The sequence below is a fragment of the Merops nubicus genome, unplaced genomic scaffold (assembly GCF_000691845.1).
Source record: "Merops nubicus isolate BGI_N331 unplaced genomic scaffold, ASM69184v1 scaffold13628, whole genome shotgun sequence".
In the NCBI taxonomy this organism is placed as follows: domain Eukaryota; kingdom Metazoa; phylum Chordata; class Aves; order Coraciiformes; family Meropidae; genus Merops; species Merops nubicus.
In genome coordinates this window covers 15,623-31,487 of record NW_008625186.1, presented here as the reverse complement: position 1 = coordinate 31,487, position 15,865 = coordinate 15,623, and positions in this window count along the sequence as shown.

Genomic DNA, 15,865 nt, shown 5'->3' with positions numbered 1-15,865 from the left:
CAGGAATGAATCTTGCTCAGTGTAATCCCAGATTACAGCCTTTCTCATTCATAAATAAGCAAAACACTGTTGCAGCTTCATGGACTGATTTCATTGGTTTGTCCTGGGACACTGTGGGTATGCTGTATTGTACAGAGGTGAGGAGAGTGAGCCAAAGTTGACGCAGAAGGTCCTTTTCTTTTCCAGCAGCAGTTCCTGTGTTCAGGTTCAGCCTGTCACAAAGCTGCTTGGCTGGAATACAGATCTGTCTGACAGCTGTGCCCATCAGCAGACAACTTCATTAAACCTCATTAAGATGTCATTTCTCTGCCTTATTTCCCACCTCTTGGCTCTAATTAAAACCGTCTCTCTCTGCATCCCAGGCGGTCCTAATTTTCTCTGGGTGCCTTCTGCAAGTTTTCTCCCTTTACGACCTCAGCGAGGAGAATCCAGCATCTTAAATACTGTGTATCCAGCCTGTTCAGAAAAGACAACTCTAGACTTTTCCCCAAAACATTCTCAGAGCATCCTGCAGAGATCATTGCCTCCTCCCAGGGCTGTGAGAGTTGTCTGCTGAGGCTTTCTTTATGCTCTCAAGCTGTCTTTAAGGACTCGCCTAGTGCATCCTTTCCCTTGGACACAATCATTTTCATGGTTGAACTGGGCGTGTCTGGACTGGGTTTGGAGGATGGCATGCTCAGGCTGGCCACCACGCAGTGGTGGGGGTGTTGGATGGGTGAGTATACTCTGGCTGGCTGAAGAGCCAGTGGTGTTGGGTGCATGGAGCTCCCTGGCCTTTGCCAGGTAGTTTCTGATTTGTGCAGCCCTGGGTTTGAGCCCTGGATTTGTATTTGAGCATCTAATGGTGACAGAAAAGGTTCACTGTGAAGGGAGAGGAAAGCTTGGAAGTGGGTCTGTTTGTAAGAGGTGGGCGTGTTGCAAAGGTGTAAGGAAGTACACCTTTAAGGATTCCAGGTTTTGTTGTAAGACTTAATTGTTTCACCCCTTGGTATTTATTGCCCATCAATACATATTGCCTCAGTTTTCCAAAGACTTTGAGAGGGGTAGGAGATGTCTCTGTGCTGAAAGGTGCAGTGAGGGATGGAGGCACAGAGCTTTCATCCCTGCAGCCCTGCGCTGGGAGGGGATGCTGGGCAAACCCCTCAGCCCTCTCTTCTCTGACTCAGACAGGGCTGCCCCATCCCCTCATCCACAGCCCTGTCCTGGGGATGCCTGCAAACCCCACGCTGGTGCATTTTCAGCCTACCAGGCCCTGCTTCCTTCCTTACCTTCTGTTCCCCTTTTCATTGCACCCCCTTGTACAGTAAAGCCCTCCCGTCACGCTGCCATTACTATTATTATTGCAGATTTACTGCCCTTGCAGAGTGAGGTGATTGTGGTGACAAGGCCCAGCATTTTTCCCTCCTTCCCCCCGCGACAGCTTGAAATCAAGCCCTTCATTTGCATTTACATGATCTTGCTGTGCAGCTTATGAGATCGGGAGATTTATTTGCTACTTAGCTTGATGTTTGATTACACTCTAAGAAGGCAGTGAGCTACAAAGTGCAGGGATACATCAGAACTGAGCTACTGAAAGCCTCTGGGGGACAGTAACTCAACATCAGGTTTAGGTAGATGAGAAAGGGAATGTTCAGTGTTTTGAGAAAGGCAAATTTGATGAGATTTTATTTTTTTTTTTAAAGGTGGAGGGAAAAACTTACTTCCCCTCTCTTACAGAAAATGGTCGGGAAAACAACGTTGTTATAAAAACACACCTGAAAATCCAAATTTGTTAGTGCAGAAGAAATCCTAGCAGGGACTGGAGGCTGCTGGGCTGCCTGCTGCTAACTGCTTGTGACTTCCACTCCAAAGAAGATTATTATTAATAAGTTGGCAGCTATCTTTGTAGATTTTCATAAACATTAAAGGTCAAAGTCAAAGGAATTTTGCCTCATGAAGGACCACAAAATCTGTCCCTGATTTATTATGCTTCAAAGTATACCACTGAGTACTAATCCTGCTGTAATAGTGGGGAGGGAAACTGAGGCAGGGAATCGGTGTGCCCATGCAGGACAGCAGAGGGAGTGGGGTTTGGATTGGGGAAAGAAGTGGACTGTTCCCAGTACTGTGTTCAGAGTGGGAGACCCAATTATTCGTGTCCCACAGCATTGTGAGAGTCTTGCAGAGGAAAGGGTGACCACTGAGCAAAACGCTGCCCTCTGAGTCAGCAGTGGCCAAGCTCAGGGATCTCCCTGGCCGTTCAACTCTTGCCATTACAGATACTCCAGACAGGGTAGAGATGCTGCTGACCCAGAATACATCTAAGCACGCAGCCTGCACTGACGTGTGCTCCTGACTGACTTGCCCTCGGAGCTGTTGCCTTATTAGATACAAACCTTTGAGTGCCAGGTCTAAATTTGAAAGATTTTCCCCTTTTAGAAGCAACACTTTGCATAATGCTGGCAGCAGAGGATTGTGAGGATGGGTGGGACACAGTCCTGCCTCTCCCCAGGTTAGATAAGGCAGGCAGCACTTCCAGCTTGGGGTCCTACCTAGCCAGCCCCAGGCACCAGCCTGCCCCTTGCCACCTCCTGCTCATGGCAGGGCCTTAACACCAACCACCAAGGAGCACACACGTGGGTCCTCCACACAGAAACCCCTGTCTAAGGAAAGGCACCCGCTGTCTGGTACACTAGCTTCGCCTGCAAACTGTTTGTACTTAGCTTTTAGTCTTGAAAATTGCCATGAGATATGCTATTACAATTAATCATTAAAGACTTAAGAAAGAGTATACCCCATTACATAAAAGACTCCAGTGATGATCTTTATCCAACTTGTAAAATGGGCAGACTTGATGTGACTGAATAATTTGCTCTCATCTGCACAAAATCATGAATGCAAGTCAGACTTGGAGCCTGAAGTGAACACAGCGAGACCAGCCTATAATTACCAAAACAGAAAAAAAGAACAGCGTTTTCTAATGAATGACAAGCCACTAGGTGGAAATCTAATTTGGTCTAATTAAGCAGCCTTTGTGAGGATTTGTCTTTAGATGAAAAGAGGGAGCCAAAGAGATCTAAATGCAAATGAACTCCATCATTTTGGTTTTAAAGGGCCAGACAGTTATGAAAGTATTTGCGTACACAATGCTGTCGTTTGTCTTCGCGGTGTGTTCACCTTCCAGTTTTCTGTTGAAAAATCTTGTTTGCCCCAAATTTCTAGGACTCTGAACACTAGTCACTCTTTATTGAGTTAGAAGATAATGTGCTGTTAGAGGGACAATTTTAGCAGTAGGGTAGCACAACTGTTCAAATTGCCTTTCTCTGTAACGAGGCTGCTTCTGTCTGCTGTTTGAAAATGGTTTAGGGGAAGAAAAGGATGCTCTTTGCTAAGGAGTCAGATTCCAAGGCTGCCAGTGTGTGGCACCATATAACTCTCAGGTCTTCGGGGGCACCTGCTGGACCCTGAGCTCCTCCTCAGTGCCTCTGTGTCAGTATGAATTACTTCAGCATTGATAAATCCCCAACACCTTGCCCAGTTGTGCTATTTCTGCTGATTCTGCCGACAGTCTCAACGCTGGGAGCAGCCAGCCTAGGTACAGCCCCAAAGGCTGAGACTCACTGAGGTGTTTGACTATAATTGAGATGGAAATATTGAAAATGATCTTCTCCTGCTCTATTAAATCTGCTCCTGACTTTAAGATAAATTTGTGTCTGTGTAAGGTTTCTTGCCAGCATTGAAGGTCAAAGCAGCATACGTGTTTCTGTAGTGGGTGTCACAGCTTGTGAAGTTCACATCAGCCTACACTTGCTGGCAAGCCCTGAAAAAGCAGCATGGTCTGTAGTCATAAGACCAAGCTGCTGGCAGGAAGGACAGGTTATTCAGGCTAAATGAAGGTGGGTGCAGTTTACAGCTACTGCTAGGCTGAGGTCTTACCTGTACCTGATCTTTCTGGAGCTACAACCACTGCTCGCCTCTAAGAGGCAGAATGAACCTGGGAGTGATTAGAGGACGTGCAGGGACAGTGGCAGAGAGGTTTAGTACAGTGTGGGGTGGCCCTGGAGCAACTGAGTGGAGAGAGACATCTCTGAGTCCTTGCTCTTCCTATAGGAAAAATGGAGGTCTGTATGGACAGATCAGAGGGGGGAAATCAGTAGAATAATTCTGGTTTTGACACAGTAGCAGCTTTGGGAGAAAGTGGGCAGAATAGTACATAGCACCTTGGGGAACAAAAACCCCACATTTTTTAGCATCTTTGCATGACTCTGGAGAGATGTGGGAGCTCCAGAGAGTAGCTGGAAAGAGTGCAGTGGAGTTTTCATTTAAGAACCCCAGCCTTGGGGATACCTGCTGTGTTGCAAACCCTGAAGTCAAATTCTGCCAGGGAATGCTTTCGCTCAGTGTCTGTTTGCTTCAGTGGGAGCACTGAGGTTTAGCTGGGAGCAGGACGTGGATTATTTGAGGATGAGAGAGAATATTCTTCAAATGTTAAAGAGATGGGACCATGTTTTCTTAAAAAAAAAAAAGTTTCTGTCCCCTTCCAGCAGTTATGACCTTTTCTGTGTTTTATCCTTAGTAATATCTGTTGTATAAACCTCCCCATCTGGCACTTCAAGAAAACTCCCCTTTATGTTCTCAAGGCCAGATGTTGTCCCAGATTACATCCAGCACAACTCAGCGTACTGAAGCTGTTGTTTACACCCTGTAACTTGCTGCTGGCTCCTTCAACTCCATACAGGTAGCTTTAGCTTCTTCCTCCTGAACTTCCTTGGGCACTACAGAACATCTTGGGCTACAGGTTGCCAGCATAGCATCCATGTAAACCACAACGACTGTCATGGAAATTCACCTGTGGGCCTTTGTGAGCAATCTAAATATGACCACATTCCCCATACAGAAAAATAGTTCCCCAGTGACACACAATCCCTTTTTTCTTAGGGCCAAATTCAAACCCTTGCTGCAAATAAAACTCTGGCTGCCTCGAGAGCTACCTGTTATTTCACAGCAGAATTTGCCTGAAGTCAATACACTTGTGGCACCTCCTAGAACAATATATTCAAATATTTCAGGGTAACAGAGAACTTGTTAAATTTTGGCAAATCTCTGGTTCAGGAATCTCTCAGCTTTCACTGAAGGAGAAACTCTAATCTCTGATCACAGATATAGAAACTTACCAACTTCAAGTCACCTCGTGTACAGAATAATCTCTGTTTTCATTAGAGAGCAGATAAAGTTTTTGCTGTTAAAAAAGGATGCTGTTTCTTTAATGTAATAAAACCCCAGCAGGACAGAACGTCTTTACTAGACTATCCCCCACTATTCCCACAAGAAATCAAATATAATCCTATTTAAGAAGCTTTAAATAATTTTGAGCTTTCATATTGACTTATTAAAATGCAGCTTAAAAAACGCCTTCCTTGCAATCCCTTTACAAGGGTCAGGGATATAAAATTTGAAGAAATATGATTAGTAGATCAGTTGGAAAGATATATTCAGCAGCTTCCAGTTTTATTATTTAAAATGCCCTTTTAGAAGTAAAGGTGATTCTGTAAAAAGTGGCACCATCTCCCTGAAGGAGTCTAGTCCTGGGGTTTCCAGTCCTGTCTCCTGTATTCAGCACCCAAGGCATCTGCCAGGTTTTTCTTAGGCTTGAAAAGCCCTTGCAGCTGGGGCAGAAGACACAGCTCCTGTGTCCTCACACTGCAGCAAAACAGAGGCTTGTCAGGCCCTAAGTGCAGAAGCAGCCAGTAGCACTTGTGGCCATTTATCTCTCCGTGCAGAAGACAAAGTGATGTTACCAGAGATGCAACTATGCCCCACAGACAGAGCCACTGCAGAGCTGTGAGCACCAGTATGGTTTGGCCCATGGAGCCTTTCTTTTACCACCTGAAAACTGAGGGAGGAAGAGCTCCTGTAACATTTCAGATGTTGGTTGGAGTGGGATTAGTCTCTTTTTTTTTTACTTTCTAAACACTACATGCTGGAATAGAGAATTACAGGATGAAACAGGGATCCTGCTGTGCCAACTTGAACCCTCTGCAAGGCGTCCAGCATCTTATCCAAGCAACAGCTACAGACTCCAGTGGTGTGTCCTGAGGGGTCCAGGCAGAAATCTGCTTCCTACGGACTTCAGTCCAGTTGCCCATGTTCAGCCCTATTGACTTGGGAAGATTTGGGATTGTAACTGAGGATATTTTGGGGCACGCTGCTAGAAGAATTAACTGAAAAGTGCTAAGCAGAGAAAATTGAGTCAGTTACAGGTTGTCCTGAGCTTCCACTCTGCAGTTCTCCTGGGATTAGCAGGGTTGTAGGGATGTAAATGATGAGACAATTTGACCCCCGCTCTTGAAGTATATTAAATACAATGAAGACCCAAATTGTGCTGTCAGTTAGACAGAACTCCCATTAAGCACAGAGGGTCTTGTGCTAATGCAAGAATCTGCCTGAATCATTTGCTCTGTCCTACAGCAAAATGTATTCAACATGCTGAAATTTAACTGCAAAACCTAGAGAGCAAAATCACACCCTGCCCATTACACTTACAGCCAGTTACTGTGAAATCCTAATGTGTCAGACTTTCTCTGGGAAATGAGGTAACTAATAACTTTACTCCTGCCTAAGGCTGGACTTTGGTCAAGGCTGTCAGGGCTTCTATGATTTTCATGTGGTTTTAAAAAAAAATGCCCATGATTTTGACACGCTGGGACTTCTGTGTGTGAGCAAGTGGGGAGTGGTAACAGCTGAACTTCCCCAGGAGCCACAGTGCTCAATCCTGGGCTCTCTGCAAGACAAACACCAAAGGGTCCTGAGCCCCCTGCTAGTGCCTCTGTCTTCAGCTCCTGAAGAAGCTGGTGGTGGTGAAGTGTGATTGACTGCTGGCAGGATCTTGCCCAGAGTTTTCTCCTCTGCCAGAAGAAGCAGCAGTGACACCAAAGGCAAGAACAGCAAGCACTGGAGAGAGCCTTAGTCCCCGCAGGAGTTGTCACAAGGTTTTTCCCTGTCCTACCTTCCTAATTTTCTGCATTTATGACAATAATTGTGAAACTGGGCTGAAATAGCACTGGGGAGTTGCTGCCAATGGTTGAAAACTATCATTGCCTATGGGTTGACCTTATTAATGGTGCTAAAAGCATGGCAAAAGTTACCTGGCTGACAAATTAATCCTCATTATCTTTGAAAGGTGGAGAGAGAGAGATGTATTTCTAAAATAGTCTATAATCCTACATCTGACTCCCTCATTCCTTTCCCCACCAAATTTTCCCCATACAAACCCAGCTTTGCTTTGTTCTGTCGTTTTTCTCTCCAGTCCTATATTTTTTTTGGAAGGGTAGAACATAAGGGGTCAGATACTGCTCAGGTGACGTACATGAGTAGCCCAATCGTTTTCAAAGAGGCTACCTTGTGAGGCAACCAAGAACTGGCTCGAAAAAGTCACTTCATAATTGCATCATATTTGCTAAATCAGATGTTTTACGTGCTTAAGAATTCTCTGTGTTCCCTTCATGCTCAGCCATTACAAAAGGCTCCTGCTCTGCTGGAGTTCTGACCCATATTTTCCCTGCTGCAGTCCAAATTTGGTTGCTAAAAGGTAAAGGGGAAAAAAAAAAAAAAATCTGTCTCATCACATCTCTCCCAACCCCTGTTCAGCTGCTGTGGTATTTTCCTTCATTATGCTGCTGCCTCAGACTGTAAACCTCTCTAATTTCCTACATCGCAGCTATTTATTTAAATGCTAACTCGCATTATGAAGTGATAATCCACAAGCGCAGGAGATAATTTATGAAGCATTTAAATTAAGAGGAGCAGCTAATTGGGAGCATGTGTCTTATAAGCCTTGCTAACACCAGAAAACTACAAATTAGGGAGAAAATGGAAGATATTTTTATCTTCCTTTTTTCTTTTGTAATGCACTGAGGAAAAATATTACCATCCATCACCCAAACACTGCTGGTCACAGAAGTCTGCTGTTGTTCACTTCGTAGTTAGTCTCACACACAATGCTCTCGTTATTACAAATTCCTCATTATAACACACAAAATAATCTTTACTCTCAGAGAAGGTGGAACGAGGTGGGGTTTTCTGTCTCCAAGTAAAGTGGAATAAATTTTCCAGGAAAGGTCCCCTTCTCAGCTACACGCATTAATTTAAAAGAGCAAAGACTCCCTTGTTATATGGGGTGTTAAAGTGCATTTAATTTAGGACTGCATCACGCTGTAAGAGTTTTATAGGTTTTTGCTGAAATGAGAATGAGCATAAATGGCTGGGAACCAGGGAAAAGCAAATGTGCTGCAGCCACAGTGCTTGAGGGAATGTATTTTGGCTGCTCTGTTCAGATTTCAGCACCAAAATCACAAACTTTGATTTCCACCGTAGCTTTGTGTGGTTTATTCATAAAGACTAATGTTGACCTGAATCTGAATGGCAGTGTGCCCCAGGAGGTGCAATTCCCAGGATACAGCTGTATGATAGAGGTGGCTTCCTAAATGCTGCTGGGACAAGCTGATGGGGAAGGAGGATTCTGACACCAGCAAAGGCAACAGCACAAGGGAAGGTGGTAACCATCCTCAGCTTGAAGTTCACTATCATGCACCAGATTCCCTGGGTTTGGTGTTGGAGGCTGTTGCCTCAACGGGGAAGGTGCAGTGCTGGGTGTCCTCAGGAGGCAGCTGCTTTTGCCTGGAAGCATAATTTGCCTCTGGTTGGTTTTTTTGGATGTTGGTGCTTTGATCAGAGGAAAGGGCTGGGATGTTCTCCCACAGGAGAAGATGGTTTCTCTGTGCTCCTCAAAGCACATCCCGGGCACCCAGAGAATTGCATTAACACAGTTCAGAGGCAGCTCATGGGATATGGAGAGGGAAGCTGACAGTAAGGACCATCTTAATATACAACCCTCTCCCAGCCTTCAGCAACCACTTGAGTAGTTTTCAGTATAGTTGTGTGAGATCTTTAGTTTGGATCTTCCTTTACTAGGCAACCAGTTCTTGTGGGTCCCTTGTGTGGTTACTTGAGACAGATTTGCTGTTAGAGTAAAATATTGTGCACACACCCACCCTGCCTTCCAGGGGGCTTGGGGACCTCAGTGAGGTCCTTGCCCAGAGGATGCTCTCAAAGTGTGTGTGTGGAATCCAGCTCCCACACATGACTGCACGTGTGTGTGCTGCCTGTTGAAAAAATACCTCGTTTTAATCTTTGCATTCCTCTTTTTCTCTTACAAATCTCCCTTTACAGATACCCTGTCAAAAGCAGTCAGCAAACAGGCTCTGGCATTATTGGAGTTGCTCCTTGATTCGGAGGAAACCATAAATCTGAAACTTCAATCATATCTTTATGATCATTCAGCAAACAGAGATGGAGGATTTATTCAACATGGGATAGCAAAGGGGAAACTGCAGGGGGTTATTGCAGGAGATATTGGTTTAGCTAAGGCAGAACTGCTCCCTCGGGCCTCTCTAGGGCCGAGCCAATGAACAATGGCACCAATGACAATAACAAGGCAATTATGGGGAAGAGGGTGAGGAGGGGGTAATGCTTTGTTAAAGATAGAGGTAAGATTCCAGCATGGTGTCTCTTTTGTGTGCTTTCAAAACTAAAGGATGGTGTGTCTGCCTGGGGTGGTCTTATTAGGAGCTGGTGATCCGAAAAGCACAGCAAGTGCTTCAAAGAGCCTGTAGCTTCTGTGTGAGTGTGCTGCTCTTAGGACGTTATGAAGATTTCCTCCTAATTAAATAGGGCTGGCAATACGTTCCCTTAATCCATGCTGCACTCCAGGGCAGGAGATAAGTACCTAAACCTCTGCTGACAGAGGTTTCCCTCTCTGGCCATATGATGATGCTGGGTTTTCTGCATTTAGGACTAACCCTTATTCCCAGGAGGGGATCTGGGGGACTTCCCCTTGCTGGGAGGATGCTCAGACCTTCACCCCAGGCTGGCCACAGCATCATACCACAAACACTGCAGCAGCCTTCCTACCAGCTTGACCTGGAAAGGCTGTTTTGGGATTGCTGAGTGACCAGGTGCCCAATCTTTCACTGCTCCACCTTCATATTTTAGGTTATCTTTCTGTAAGGCTGCAACTGACTTTGAAAATCCTGACCAGAAGAAGCAGCCAAATCCTTAGGTTTCAAACCCAAGAGGAATTTTGAACACCATAAGCAGGTCTGTCTGCATCTGCTCTCGTGGGAGTCAGAGTGGGGCAGCGCTGGGGGGGGCTCCTCCTGCAGGACACCCCCAGCTTCACCGGGGTCAGCCTTGACCACCGGCCTCCAGCAACAAAGTTTCTCGAGTGCAAAATGGGAAGGTCTGGCACAAAGGGGTGGAAATGTTCATGGCGAGCTGGATCCTGCCACTGCTGCCAATAGATGGGACTTGCATGAAATTTGCATCTTTTCAGGATGCGTTAGAGACAAATGTCTCTTTTTAAAAAGATGCGATGGTGCAAAAGCAGGCGCTAAGTGATCCATCCCCACCTGTCCTGCCTCCCCTCCCCTTCTCCAGGCAATTTTTCCTTCCCCTTTCCCTTGCGAGCCTCCGAGCAGTTTGTTTTTGCCTGCAGAAGGAAGCTTGAAATATTGCAAAGGGGGTACAGGCAGCGCTCCCTGCGGCCTTGCCCCTGATGGCACGGATGCAGACATAAAATAACCCAGTGCCATCAGTAACCTGTCGCCAAAGCCCCACTACGAGGTGAGAGTTTTCCTCCCTGCCGTGGCTGTTAGCTGCAATGTATTTCTCCCTGCACTAAGCACCGTCTTTCCCAGGGCTGCATTACAATGATTTATAAACCCCATTTCTGGGGGAAACTAATAGATCAAAGCGAGGAGAAGGAAAAGGAGACATGAGCAGCTGGAAGAAGATATTGAAGCATGAAACAAAAACAGAAATGAAAAAGTAGTTTGTGGCACTAGTGGGTTGTTCTGTGCTGCACTTCTATTATTGAAAAATAATAGGGGGAATCTGTATTTTAATCCATTTTTTAAAAAGACTTTCAAGTAATCTGAAAAGCTCTTCTACAGCCAGCTTGCTTTTGTGTGTTTGTGCATCTCTTACAGAACCAAACACTTATTTTGCTCTTTAGCCCTTCCCTGTCTATTCTCATGTCACTTCTAGACTTCACATGTTTTAAGCAGCATCTACATCTTCTAACAGGCAAACAGAAAGCATCACATGGGCGACTGATGCTCAGCTGGACCTGAGCTTAGGATGTGCTTGCTCTGAGTTAAGACTAGGTCAGAGTTTACAAAGGGGCATCGTGGGCTGAGATCAGGGTGGCCAGCGAGGTGCTCTGCCTTTGTTTCTGCTTCCTCTCCTGCACAGTGGGGATGAACAGACAAGATTTGTCGTGTAATTCTCAGCGTCAGTCAAGTTACATCCTGAGTAAACCGAGCCAGGAGTACAGAGAAATGCTAATATCTTAGTTTTACAGTGATTAATGTGTTAATGTTTGTAAGAGCTTTAGCAATGAGAGGCTAATTGGGCTTTTGTGTGTATTCTGCTCGCAGGGTTTAGTCACCAGACATCCCTGACTTCAAACACAGGCAGTGGTGGAGAATTGTTATGAAAATAACCATAATCCTCATGCAGCACGTCATATATTCAGAGGGCTGCACAAACCTTCTACCCACCGTTTCCCCGTATGTAAGTGCAAACGTTACACACAGCAGATGAAATGCAGCAAACAGGGCAAACCACAGATTTGATGGAAAACAGACGTGTGTGGCAAGAGTGCAGGGACTTTTCTGAGAGACTGCACAGAGCCACGAGATAGAAGCTGATGAATTATCCCTAGGCATGTTCCAAACTTGTCTGAGGTTTGTGTTTCTATTCAAAGCATTTTCTCTACGTTCTTGTTGTTCTTGTCTTTAAATTTTCACTCTCCCTGGCAATTTTCTGTTGCCAGTTGATGCTGCAGCATCGTGTTAACTTTAGGCTGGCTGGTTTACCTTGGTTCCTAATTTCTGTTGCATCCTTTGGTGTTGGTAAAAGTGTTCCTGGGGGAACGCAGGTGCAAGGATATATTCATGGACATGTATAATTGATACTTCTGGCAGATAACACAGCAAGCAAGCACGTGTTGAACGTCCTGGTGTGCCTGCTCTGCACAGGGAAGGTCTGTGTTTGTTCACAGAGCAGCAGCGTGGGCAATGAAGCAGTGTGTTTTCCTTTTGGTGACTTGTAAAAGCATGGCCCGGGGAAGATATGTCTAGGATGGCATTCAGCAGTGAACATTTGTGCTTTCTGCTTTCAGCTACATTTCATGTCTACTGAGAAGAAAGCTAAACATGACTGTAAGATCAACGCCAGTCTGAGATGACCGAGATCCTTATAATCCTTATGGGTCTCTTCACCTCAAAATATTCTATGATACTCACAGCTGAGCCTGACTTTTAGCTTAGGGCCTTGATTGGTAAGAGCTGAGGGAGTTAAAATGAGAGAGGTCCTGTTATTTTCACTGTATGGATCTTGCTTATGGCTGACCAGAGCCTAATGCAGCTGCCTCTTGCACTGGTAGCTGCTGACTGCATCCCCTATTACAACAGGCAAAAAAAGCTGTCTGTGCTCTAATAGCTATTGTAACCCTCCTAAAACTATGACAATATCTTTCTTCTGACTCCCTATGTCCCAGCCCATCTTTACTTCTGTTCCCTGTCTGCAGAGAGAGTTTGCAGGATGAAAGACAGCTAGGAAGGTAGGGAGAGCTGAATGTGGACTAAGAGCTGCCAGAAGAATACGAGAGAAGAATTTTGCCCTATAAGCTTTAATAAGGTGGTGGGTTAAAAGAAATGCAGCTAGGGAGAAAAATGGGGAATGTTCTCTCTCCAAATGGGCACTGCTTCAGTTTGTAAAAGCACCAGGGATTCCCCATGTGGCTTAATTTATTATTTTCCCACTCGTTAAATGCCAAAACAATAAAGCAAAATCTATTGTTAGCTTTAAAATGCAGGTGATTTGCATATGGCTGTGATAGTCCTACTGCTGCCTTCATTTAAACTCAGTAAGCCAAGGTACCTTTAAAAATTATGACTTGTTTTACATTTAATATACTGAACTATGTTAACATAATATTAAGGGGCTGACTTCACAGCTTAATTGCTGATCACGTAGAAAGCTGCTTCAGCAGCAGCATTAGTCTGGCAGTGCTGTACGGCCTGGCAAGAGCAGCTGGAACAGCAGCCTGCACAAAGGGGCTGTGAGCTGCCCCTTCCCTGCTGTGATGCTCCCCCTAAGAGCACCCACAGTCATTTTCACTCCACTCTGGGTCTACACCCTCGTGCTAGCAGGTATTTGGTGCCTTATTGCAGAGCAGTGCCTGTGCTATACAAGCAGGACATAAGTGCACCTGTCCAAAGCAGTGTTAGAAAATCGAGTTGTTTGGGTTATTTTTCCCCATTCAGTAGGATTTTGCAGAGGGGATGGAATGCAGCACCTCCTGGCAGAGCTGAACGTGTACTGTACATCCCACCCTGGGCTTCCAAGGTTGCTGTAGAGAGATTGTGCAATTCCAGTGGTGATGTTGTATCTTCTCATGTGCTTCCTTCCTCCTTTGACCCTTGCTCATGTCGGGCTGAATGCAAGGAGGGCAGGTAGTGGGAACAGGAACCAGCTCCACAAAGACTCTTAACCCCTCCTTCCATTCAGACCCTGTGACAGTATTTTGGTCCATGCAGCTGGCTAAGGTGCTTGGGAAGGGTGAATTGCTGCAGTTTGCTTTAATCTCCTGTATTTTCAGCTCGCTGAACCACTGGGCCATCCCTCAACAGCAGGGCATCACCTTTAAGGAGGGAGCTTCTGCAAATGGCTGGCTTGCCCTTCATCCTCAGACTCCAGCAGCAAAGTGGCACACGGGGCTGATCTTCCTGTCCACCGTGGCCAAAATGTAATTAAAGTCCAAACACTGCCCCAAGATGTTTCCAAAATAAGAAGCACTTGTAGGCTTTTCAGGAGCTGAGGAGGTATCCAAGCATTACTAGCTACTCGCATCCACGTGTCTCTGGCTTCCACACACAGCTCCAATTTGGGAGTTCTGGACTCCTTAAAAAATTTGTTTTTCTCAGTTAAAAAATCATACAGATTGACAGGGATGTGCACCAAGTTCTAGCCCTCTATGATTTAAAAAAGCAAAGTTATAGGCCCCTGAAAATTGAGGTTTATAATAGAAGCACTGGCAAACCCTTAACTACAGAGAAGCTACCAGGCGTTGCGACAATAATTGGGAAGGGAGGGAAAAAAAATCACACTGTTTTTCAGTGCTTAGCTAAGAAATACAACAAGAGAGCTTATTGCTTGCAAAACACAGCTGCACTGCCTCAAATTGGATGGAAAAACGAACCCTGATAATTTATTACACCCCTAAAGTCACAAGAATGTACCCATAAATTACTTTTTTGGGAGGGGGAGGGAAGTGGTACCACCGTAGTCCATTCTGCACAACCTACTTATTAGTATCATAATTTATTATTATTATGCCCTGCTGCAAATAGAGAGGCAGATAAAACTCAAATCTATTAAAACAACCGCTCCACTTTCTCGGAGCCACTGAGGGACACCATTCCAAAGGAAATGAGATAAATTACTAAGACAAATGTATGAGTCTTGCATTACAGCTTGTAGCTTCTATATATGCAAGAGCAGGAGGAAAAATCAAGCAAAAAAGAGTCGTGTTAAGTTTTACCATTCAGGATGCAACACAGAGGGATATGAATAATATCAATTAAATATTTCTAATGTATAGATTTCTTTTTTCCCCCCATGATCTTATGTATTAACTAGGAAAGGAATGTGTAATGATGAAATAACCACCCTGCTTCTATTGCAAAACTACTTGGATCAGCATGTATTTAAAAATACACTTTATCCATCTATTCTGGGGAAACAGACACTATACTGATAAGTCTGAAAATTATACAGATAGAATATATATCTCCATATATATCCAAATGTTGCTGATTAATTATAGAGCTGATTGGAATTTAACAACATTGCTTTGCAGTCTCAGAAGGGCAAAGTGGCAGAGCCAAAGGGGCAGTTATAAAGTTCACCACGTGCCTCTGCTTATGTGTTTCAGATAAATTAATGGGAATTCTGTAATATTTTTCCTCCATTTCATTTTCTTCTGGAGTAGTCAGCTGGATCAGCAGTTTTTAATGCTTTCTGTCGTCCCCTTCTCTGCCACATGGAAGAATTAGCAGAAATGATAATTGTGTTGGGAGGCTATTGGTCATTGCCCTCTTCAGGACATGGGTCAAATGCCTGTTAGGGTATTGCAAAGTCAGGATGAGTTTGGTGCTCTTGGCTATAGCCACCTGGGGTATCAGGGAGCCCTGATTCTGGAGGTTGCTGGTCCAGAATGGGTTTGGGTACAGTAACCACAAGGTGTAAGGATAAACCTAACAGCAATCTTCTTTATATACAGCCAATTTGTAGTTTTCAGTTTTATTTAAAGAAAAAAAAAAGGAAAATGATGTCTATGTCATAGAAGTTCATACTGGACTTTTCTGAGTAACATTAAGAGTTGTGCAGGTTTAGCTGGCTTCACTTTTATGAATGCTGGGGCTTCTCAAAGCAGAGCACATGAGACACAAAGCCAGTAAAACCTCGATGGTCCACAATGTAAACAAACTTAATGAGAAGAAAAGAGTCAGCAATCATTTCATCTTCCCTACAAAGCCTGCTGCTCTGGTCAGGAAAACAACATCCAGGCCATGCAGTGAGACACGGGGACTTTGTGCTCTCACTACAGAGGGTGCAGGAACGGGAGGGGTGATGAAGGAAGGAAATGAGGCCACCTCCTCGCTGTGGTACTGCAGGTTTTTGTATTTACAGACTGCTGGTGGCCTGCAGCAATCCCAACACCAGCTCATTGCTTCTACTCTTGCATGTTTGTAGCAATGGT